The following is a 9,347-nucleotide window of genomic DNA, read 5'->3' as shown; positions in this document are numbered from 1 at the left end:
TTGCAGCTGAGCTGGGGGGCGGCGAGCGCTTTGCTTTGCTTGGCTTTGCTTTGCTTCGCGTTGCACGGCGTTGGCGAAGCGTGTTGCAAGGGGGCAGCTCGCAAGTGGCGTGCCCTTTTCCAAGCAGATGGGCAGGAGCTGGCCGCTCGTGTCTCACTGCGCTGGGACACGTTGCTGGGAGGCCTGGGGGGATGCAGCATGGGCTGGGACGAGCTGCGCTCTTGGGTTGACCCAAGAGGAGCTCGTGTTCCTGCTGCGTTGCCTGCCTCTGTCCCTGCTGCTCTGCTCGGCAGAGTTTACATGGAGCAGCTCCATCCCCACAGCACTGAGGCTGTGTAGCGTGGCGTGTAGCCCTCGTGCAGTGTCACGAGGTCACAAACCACGAGGAGAGGCTGCGGGGGCTTCGTGGCTCCCCAGCAGCACAGCAGGCAGAGCCTGGGTGGCTCCAAGACCCGCCGTGAGATGTGCTCGGTGTGTGCTTCTCCAGGAGCCCCCTCTGACACAACTGGAGGAGCCCTGCTGGCTGCTGGCAGCTCATCAGCTCTGAGACACGATAGCAGCAGCTGTGTGTGCAACACTGGCTTTATTTTATTTTATTTAAGATTGGGTATACTTGACGGAGCTTATCTCGCCCTCTCTCTGTGCTCCTGCTGATCCCAGCCAGACAAGCCCCTCTCTGAAGGGCGTATCGGTGTCTTAGCCAGCAAAAATGAAGGTTTTTCCAGTGTCGTCTTCCTGAGCTGTCCAGTTCTTCATCCCATCTCTTCATTTTGACCCGTCCTAATTTCCTCTGCTGTACCCACTGCATTTCCATCCCTCCTGGGCTCGGGGGCACCTCCCTCAGCTCATACACAACGCAGCCCAGGCCTTCTGGGACTTAATGCTACCTCTGGTTTCACGGGATCGGATGTATTTCCATGATCTGATCATTAGCACCCACAAAAGCAAACCGAATCAGGGAAAAGCCAGCTTCTCCTGGGGTAGGGCTGCCTTGCAGCCAGCCCGCTGTGTGTGTGGGTGCTGCAGCACGGGGCCAAGCCCCGGTCCCCGCCGGGGTGCCAGGATGGGTGCTGCCGTCTTAGCTCGAGCAGTTTCCAGAGAAGAGGGTTTATGAGCCCATTTCTTAGATAACAGCACTTGCCTTAACCTCTCCCCTGGCTCTTCTCCCTGTGTTATGTTGCTGTTAATTCTGGGGATATTTCTTCATCTCCTGACAGTCCAAATGCAGCAGCGAAGGTAATAAACAGAACATTAGCCGTGCTTTGTCAGAGGGAACGAGGCTTCCCTGATAAAGAGTCGCCGAGGCCCGACAAGAGGAGTTGCTCTCCCGGGCAACATCTTCATTGTGTTCAGCTCCGAGTCATTTCCTCCCGCCGAGGAGCAGGAGCTGGAGCTGTGCTCGCCTAACCCAGCGCTGGGGGAGAGGCGATGGCTCCGCTCCGCCACCTCACTGAGCCTGGGAGGAGCTCCTGTGCTGCTGTACCCATAGCTGGGATGCCCAAAATGTGAGCAGCTCCGTTGGGGTTGGCTTTGGAGAGGTCCCTCCAGCCAGGTCCCCAAAAAAGAGCGGCTGGGCTGCGATATCACCCCACACTGGAAAACCTTCCCCCAGAAATGGTTAAAACAAGAGGTCTGGGGGTATAACGGGTGCCAGTAGGATTTGTCTCACTTCTGGGGAAGCAAAATTTGAAGCTTGTGCCCCAGCCTCACCCAACCAGATGTGTAAATGGCGGTGGGATGGGATGGCAGGCGCTGCGCTCCTCGGCGTGCCCTCGTGTAGCAGTGCTGCCAAAAATCACCGTTCTGCTTGTGCTGCCAGAAACCAGCCTCCGGCCGAGACAAACTCCCCAAGCTCCTGCCCTTCATCTTCCTAAGCATCCTCTCCGAGCACCCCTCTGCCCTTGCCTCCTGCCCGCCACCTCTCACCCGCCGGCAGCGCGTTGATGCCGACACGGGGACACGAAATGCGCCGGGGCTGGGGGGAGGCAGGGGAGGCAGCTCGTTCATCTGGCCTCTTGCATCCCCGCTTGTGTTTGGGCGGATGTGAAATATCTGCCCGAAGGGGCCTAATGGAGCAGAACCCTGGAAATGCTTCCAGGCTGGTAGGTAGCTGCCCGACGTGGCGTTACCCCAACAGCTAATTAAACCGGTGCCCGTCCCAAAGTGATGAGTTCGCAGGGAGGCTGCGAATCTGAAAGAGATGGATGTTGCATGGCTTATCAATTTTCAATCTCAACACAGCGAGATATTTGTCAGGCTGCGGAGAACAAACACTTGTAATATTTAAAGGGGGAAGACTTTAATGGAATCCATTGCAGATCACCAATTTCTGTTCCCCTGGGCTCAGTCTTTTTCTCTTCTTTCATTTAAAAAAAAAAATAATCTTTTTTTTTTTTTTTTAGCTTACACCAGTCAATGCAAGAAGTAGGTTTCCATTTAAAATGCTGATTCTCTTCATCTCCCCCGCCCTTCCTCCCTTCCTAAAGGTTTATGCATTTATTTGGATAAAAGGTTTTAAACAGTAAAGAACTGTCTGCAGTAATTTGTGAAGATAATAGATTATCCTGGGAGGAGGCCCAGGTTGAAAAATTTCCTACGGTAGAATTCAGTCCTTGTCATTTAGTTATTTTATTAGGAAAGAAAGAAAAAGAAGCAGGGCAAGAGAGTAGGAGAGAGAAGAATACAATTACCGGGCTCAATTATTTGCTAGAATAAATCCATGCGTTTTTACAGAGCAGGATCCGAGCCTGGTCCTGTCGCACACACTCAGGCCAGGGCCAGGAGGTCAGTGCCGGGAGCTGCCGGGTGATTTCACCAAAGTCACCACAACGGGAAATAGCATCACGGCTCCGTCCCTGGGAAGAAATACGAGTGCAGCACTGGAGGAAGACTCAGCAGCTTCGTCCTAGGAGGCGTGGAGACACAGGCAGGGACACGCTGAGGTTTGTCAGGGGTTCGGAGCTGGACCAGCCTTTGAAGAACTCGGCGTTAGATTCCAGCTCTGTTCATAAGCACTCATTAGTACAAGGCGAGGAGATATTGTAATGAATAGGGGCCGGCTAAATCACTAATCAATAGCTGAAGGGTTTAGCCGATTCTTCCAGCCACAGCTTAGAGCTGCCATCAACACCTTCCGCTGAGGGTTTTAATAAACACATGCTGCTCCTGTCTAGGACATGCATCCGAGATTGACTAATCACTTATAAACAACTTGTAAATGGATGGTTAATGAGAACTGCATGAATAATTGCTTTTTCATTTTCCTGCCTAACCAGGAAAAATGCAAAATGAGATTGCTTTTTTGGAGTAGCCCAAAATAGAAAGTTTTCCATTTTTTCGTGCAGTAGAGGACCACAAGCACACGAGCCCTCCGCTTTCACAAAATCTTTGAGATGAAATGAGAGAGCATGTATGAGCCAAATTAAAACAGTTTTCCTTTTGTTTTAGGCTCGTTTTCTCTCCTTTTGAAAGTATTTTCAACATGAAGTCGAGGCTCGTGTAATCTTAGAGCAGAGTTTTGAATAGAAAGGATTTTATTTTCCTGTTCTGGGAATAAAAGATCTTTTTGGAACCCAATGAAAAACTCCTCCAGCACAGAGGAAAAAAAAGCCTTTATACCATTTATTAAAGATGGCTGCAAGAATCTCAGATCGCTGCATTCTTCAAACGCTCCTGTCATTCCTCCTGCAGCTCTGTCACTAGAAAGATGATATGATTGTAACCTGCGTATGAAGACTGACCTCCAAGAATATATACTTGTGGACAATTTGACATTTTCGTGGGCTTTCTGGATTTATCTGGTTGGTTGCTGTCTTCTTCCCCAGATAGTTCCACCTCAGGAACGCGGAACATGGCATGGGCTGAATGCAAATGGGATCCGGATCCACTTTGTTTGAACTTGTTCAAACTTCTCTGAGGATGCTTTATTCTTTTTTAATGGTTAATTTGGGTTTGACTTATAAAACCGATCTCTAATTGACTGAAAGAAATTCAAGAAGCTTCAAACACCCTTAAACAGACTAGTTCACGCCGGGTTATAAGCACATTTTGCATTAAATCAGGATTCCTCCTGCAAATGAGACCTTCTCTGTAATTGCTCTGGAGCTGCTTATTCTGATTTCTTTGCCTCTTTGGTTCAGGTAATTTGCCTCCAGCAAAACACTTGGGTCAGGCAAAATGCAGGAAAAGGCAGGGGATGCTCGGCAGCACAGCTCTCACCGGCACAGGCTCCTTCTTTTGCTCCCATCTTGCCTCTCACCAGCTCCTCACCTATGTCAGGAGGACCCTGCGTGGGAGAAATGAGCCCACCCCGTACCCCCAGTCGTGAGCTCGAAACCAGTGTCCCCTCACCAGTTACCTGAGCCTGGAGTCAAGGAGTGGAGCCGCCTGTCTGCAGCCACCAGCCTTTGTCGAGGGGATGGCAGGACAGGAGACCGAGGTAGGAGGGCTGAAAAACGAGTGCTCTCTTTCTCCAGCACGTAGAAAAGTCTTGCTGATCCAACACCAGGAATTCGGCATGGCCAAACCCAGTCACACTTCATGTCCTGGGAACGGGAGGGCACGGCTCTTTGGCACAGCAAGGCAGCCTCGTGACATCTCTTGGGTGCTCTCCTGTCCCTGCTTTGTGCAGCTGAATCATCCTGGGCACGTTTGGGTGTCCCAGTGGCTCTCCCAGCCTCCTGCCAGCCCAAAATCAGAGCGCTGCCAGCCCAGGCTGTGCCTCCTTGCACCTTCTGCCTCTATCGCCTTACAACCACGACGAGCGGCGGGGAGCGATTAAACACCGTAGCTGCTGGAGGTATTCCCCGTGGCAAATAGAAGAAGAAGAGCAAATACTGGAGACAGAGTGAGCCGTGCGGTAAACACGGCCGGTGAGCATCCTCAGCGGGATGCCCTGGCAGCGTTTCCGTGACCAACATGTGAATGGTGCCTCTGTACCAGGACGTGGGGTGCTGGCTGTGGTCACACACACGTGTGTGCAGCCTGGCCCAGGCCCCCGGGCGATCTGGTGTCGATCTGTAATAACCCGGGGGGGGCAAACCTGCAGGAGGCAGCTAAATAAATAAGGCAGTGCGGTGACATCCAGCACAGTTTAGCGAGCACAGCTGGTCTCTCAGAAGGAGTTCAGAGATAATTCCACCTCTGCATTGAAGACTTTCGATGACTGTTAATGAATTTAAATGATGGGGATTTTCTTTTCATGCTTCATTGCATATGCTCCTCACATTAAGATGCTAATTAAGAATACATCAGCCCAAGCTGGGAGCGATGCGGACAGCGAGCAGAGTGGAGCCGAGGCAGTGGCTTTGGGGCTGCCCAGCGGGACCTTTTATTGCAGCCTGATAGATGATTTGCTTCAGCGGGTCTGCTGGGCATAGGTCCCACGGCGTGCTGGGCTTTGCTGAGGATCCTGACGTGCTGCTCGCCTCCCCCAGCTGCACGAGGGCGGAGAGGGATGCTCAGGTTGGGGACGAGGCAGACCACTGGGGCACAGGCACAGGAGACAAATCCCTTGAGGGCTAAAGGATGCAAATTTACCACCGCTGGCCTGGAAAGCCCCTGAGCTGCAAACTGATGATGATGTTTGTGAGATATTCGGGATAATAGCGCAGCGCACCACAACGCCTTCACCCTCCCATGCTCTCCTTTGCAGGCAGCCAACTTTGGCCACAGCTGGACGCAGGACATCTCAACAGCTGCGATTGAGAAATCGTTTTTAAAACCTGGGCTGAGCTGAAGTCTGTGATCATTTCCTAAAGAAAAGGTTTATAAAGCAGGAAACCTGTTAATCTAATCCTAGAACAAATTTACAAATTCTAAAATGGATTTGCAGAGCTGATGGAAGCAAATGGGTTTTTGCAAATTCTGACAATTACTGCGTCCTAAAGAGATTCTTGCTTTCCAGAGCTGCTTTGTGCTTGGGACAGCGCAGTGAGAAAGATTGTTCCAGCAGACTGCCTATGGCCTCTCATTAGGAGAGGGATTGCAAATGCTAATTTTGGCGCTGAAACTCTGTCTCCATCCTGGGAAGCTCCCTGGGCTGTTTGAGGAGATGATTCTCTGTGCTTAACCACTGAACTGCTGCTCTGTTATCTAAATATATTCGGAGAGAAAACCCACCTATAATTGCAAATGACTTTTTAACCAGTGGCAACACACTTAATGGCACTAATTGGCTTCCAGGCTTCACAGCAGCAGGGCTACACCCAAACACATAGCAAGGTTGCAGCTGAGAGAGGCTAAGAAGTGGTTTGTCTTAAAATGGCCAGGATTTAGAGCTGGGCTCTTGTGTCTGCTAGGAAGGGGCACTGAAGGATCACGGGGAACCTTTTCGTGACCTGGTAAAGCCAGGTTCTGGTTTCCTGGAGCTTGGAAGAGCCATGAGATGCACAAGGAAGCACAGTCACCAGCCCAGCCATGTGCACACACACATTGAGCAGGGCAGAGGCCACTTAACGCCTCTTGAAGGATGCAGGACAATGAAGTCACAGCGTGGAAGGAGCAAAGTAGGAGGTGGAGGAGCCAGGAGGTGCCCAGCTGACAGCTTGGATTTAGCCTGAGCCAAGCATTCCCTCAGCCTCAGGGGAAATCCAGCAAAACCAGCTCCCTTCCCATGTACATCCAAGTCTGGGGTGCACTCACAGTCTCGTGAGCACTCCTATAAAAGAAAAAAAAAAAAAAAGACTCGGTTGTGGTCACTTAAAAGCAGTTAGTTAAAGGTTTTTGCAATATGGTCACCATTTTTGTGGCATCCATCCAGAAACTGGCACAGCAGAAAAAAGGCTGGCCAGAGCAGTGAGAAGCATGTTTTGCAGCGGAGACTCTTGGCTTATTAAGCTTAGCAAAACAGAAGTTGAGTGGGAACAGGATCACTCCCTCTGTGTATATCACACTGAACAGCACCGTGGAGGGAGAAGGATACAGATGCTTAAATAGAAAGTTGGCAAGGGAGAAAATGGGCATAAATACATTTCAGATGGAAATTTGTAAAAGATTCCACCAACAGAGGAGGGAGGCGCTTGTCCTTGGCCGTGATGACCCACGAGAAGGATGCAGTATCAGTCCTGGGCTCCTGAGCAACATGTGGGGCCGCACGGTGCCAGAGGCAGAGGATGTGGATGGCAGGAAACACACGGTGCTGCTGCGGGGACGCTGCGGGGATGGAAACCCAGGGACCCCGCTGAGGGGGGAGATACGGAGAGACCGCACAGACACGGTTGCACGTATGACAAATCAAAAGGGACACGAGAAATTAGGAAAGGAAACGTTTATTTTCTGGCTTTTGAATGCGTGTTGCACCCAGTTGAGAGCCAAATTAATTCACTCGTTAAATCCTCCCGCCGTGGCAGAGTGGCACCGCCCCACCACGGTGCGGTGGGACCCGAACGAGGCACAGCCAGGGGGACAGGGAACGTGGGGAAGCTCAGCGGGGGACCCAGAGGGGGATTTTGTCTGCATCAAAGGGAAGTTTACACACGGCTTTTTCTCTCTTTCCTACTCAGCCTCACTCGGTGTCTCAGATTTATGGCTCCTGTGATGTCTGGAGCAGCTTCCACCTTTTCCCTGCCTGTTCTCAGTCTCATGGAGAGATCGTGCCGTGTGCTCACGCCTGCGGGTTATTCCCTCTTCAAGGGAGGCTCCTCTAGCTGTATCGACACAGCAGAGGGCTGCTGTCCCCGGGCTTTTTGAACAACAGAGGAGCAAACCGTTTGCCCCGACAGAGCAAGCGAGGCAGTGCGCAGAGCCCCTCCAGCTGCCTGGCCTCAAAGCAGCCACGTCCCCACGCGCCCTGCGCAGCTGCAGGAGATACACGCCACGCACCACCACGGCCTGTCCCTCGTCAGCACAAAACACCACGCTTTGGTGTGCTTTCATCACCCTAAATCACTCACCGGGCTTCAAAGCACACCCTTCTGAGCTTGAAATGTGGGGTGCCAGGTGATGCCTCCCTCCTGCAGCCCCGTCCCAGCACAGACAAGTCCCCGGCCGTGCCCACGTGCCTCTGAGCTCTGCTCAGCATCTGCCATGCTCCAAGGGCAAGGGAAGCTCAGCAGAGGATGCTGGTGTGTTAGGGTTTTTTCCGGCTTTCAGGAGATGAGGGACTGGGATTTGCTGGTGCACAGATTGCCCTGGGGTGTGATGCATGTAGTGTTTATTCGGAGAGCAGTGAATTGCACAGGCGCCTGCAAACCAGTGTCTCAGATGTTACTTGGCATGGCCGGCATCCTCGTGCATCCCTCTGGACCAAGCAGGGCGGTGGTGCCTCATCTGGGAGCAGTGCCACCAGGGCACCACGCTGGACAGGGCCAGCCCTCTGCAGTGACACGGAGACATCCAGACATCCTCGTGCCCAGCGTTACACCTCTGTGGCCCCCGGGCTCAGCAGGGTTATCAGGACGTGCAGCTGGGGACTTCCCGTGAGCAGGGAGGCTGGAGCTGAGCAACACAGGAAAAAAAAAGCAGCCTGGGGAGCCTGTGGCTTCCCCTCTCCTTGGTCAGAAGTTCACCCCTACAGCCTGGTGGGAGCTGTGCTTCTGGATTCCTCTCACACGGGGACGGCCGTGAGTGATGTTCCCTGTCATCCCTAACTGGCAAGGAGCTTCTGCCTCGTCCTGGCTGATAACGACCTGGCGTAAGTTATTCATGACTTCATCACCCCTTGGCCAGCCGACAGCAGTGCGATCTCCGGGCACAGTGCCCGCGCTGCGCCCCGCAGCTCCTCCTGCCCTTGGCGCGTCCCCGTCCCTGCAGGACACCTCCGTCCCCGTGCTGCACACCCACGACGGGACAGTCCCCAGGCTGGATGTGAGCCAGGACAAGGGAAGAAAAAGAAGGCTCTGTTCAGAGCAGCGTAGGGATTTTCCTCGTGTCCGCACTGGGGTTTGAAGCTGACTGTGGGTTTTCCCAAAACTGGAGCTGCGAACCCACATGTGGCTGATGTGTTAGGGTCCTTTACCCCTGCCCGTAGGTCTCCTGGGGAGAGCACCACCACAGAGCCACTGCAGGCAGCCAGGTGCCTCCAGGACCTTCTTCACCTCCTGCCTTGCTGCCACAGCTGATTTGTGAGCCTCTTTGCCTCGTCCCTGGCCACTCGTTTCCATCCGACCAGCAGGCAGAGAAGTGGGACTGAGCACTCCATCTCCCCAGCACCGTTCCTGTATTCACTGCTGCCTCTCTCCTGGCACCGCAGGACATCTCACCTCTGAAGCAGGGCAGTCATCCCACGCAGCAGCCTCAAAATGATCCTCGGCCGTGCTGCAAAGCAGCTGCCACTGGTTGTTTTGTTCCTGGCTCTGAATGTGCGCTCGGAGAGAGGGAAAGTGGACGATCTGAGAGGAGAAAAGGGC

The 9,347-nt window shown here is 53.0% G+C and overlaps 1 long non-coding RNA gene across 1 annotated transcript; it reads right to left on the bottom strand.

The window, feature by feature from the left end:
- Positions 1–2,296: 2,296 nt before the first annotated feature.
- On the bottom strand, positions 2,297–6,094 carry LOC137842264 (uncharacterized). Its single transcript, XR_011088984.1, has 2 exons — positions 5,539–6,094; positions 2,297–5,435 (listed from the first exon to the last, which is right to left on the bottom strand). It is a non-coding gene; the product is annotated as an uncharacterized lncRNA (long non-coding RNA).
- Positions 6,095–9,347: the final 3,253 nt, after the last annotated feature.

This window comes from Anas acuta, chromosome 19 (genome assembly GCF_963932015.1).
Source record: "Anas acuta chromosome 19, bAnaAcu1.1, whole genome shotgun sequence".
In the NCBI taxonomy this organism is placed as follows: domain Eukaryota; kingdom Metazoa; phylum Chordata; class Aves; order Anseriformes; family Anatidae; genus Anas; species Anas acuta.
Note: the sequence above shows the minus strand (reverse complement) of the source record. Positions and strands in the feature narration are given on the sequence as shown.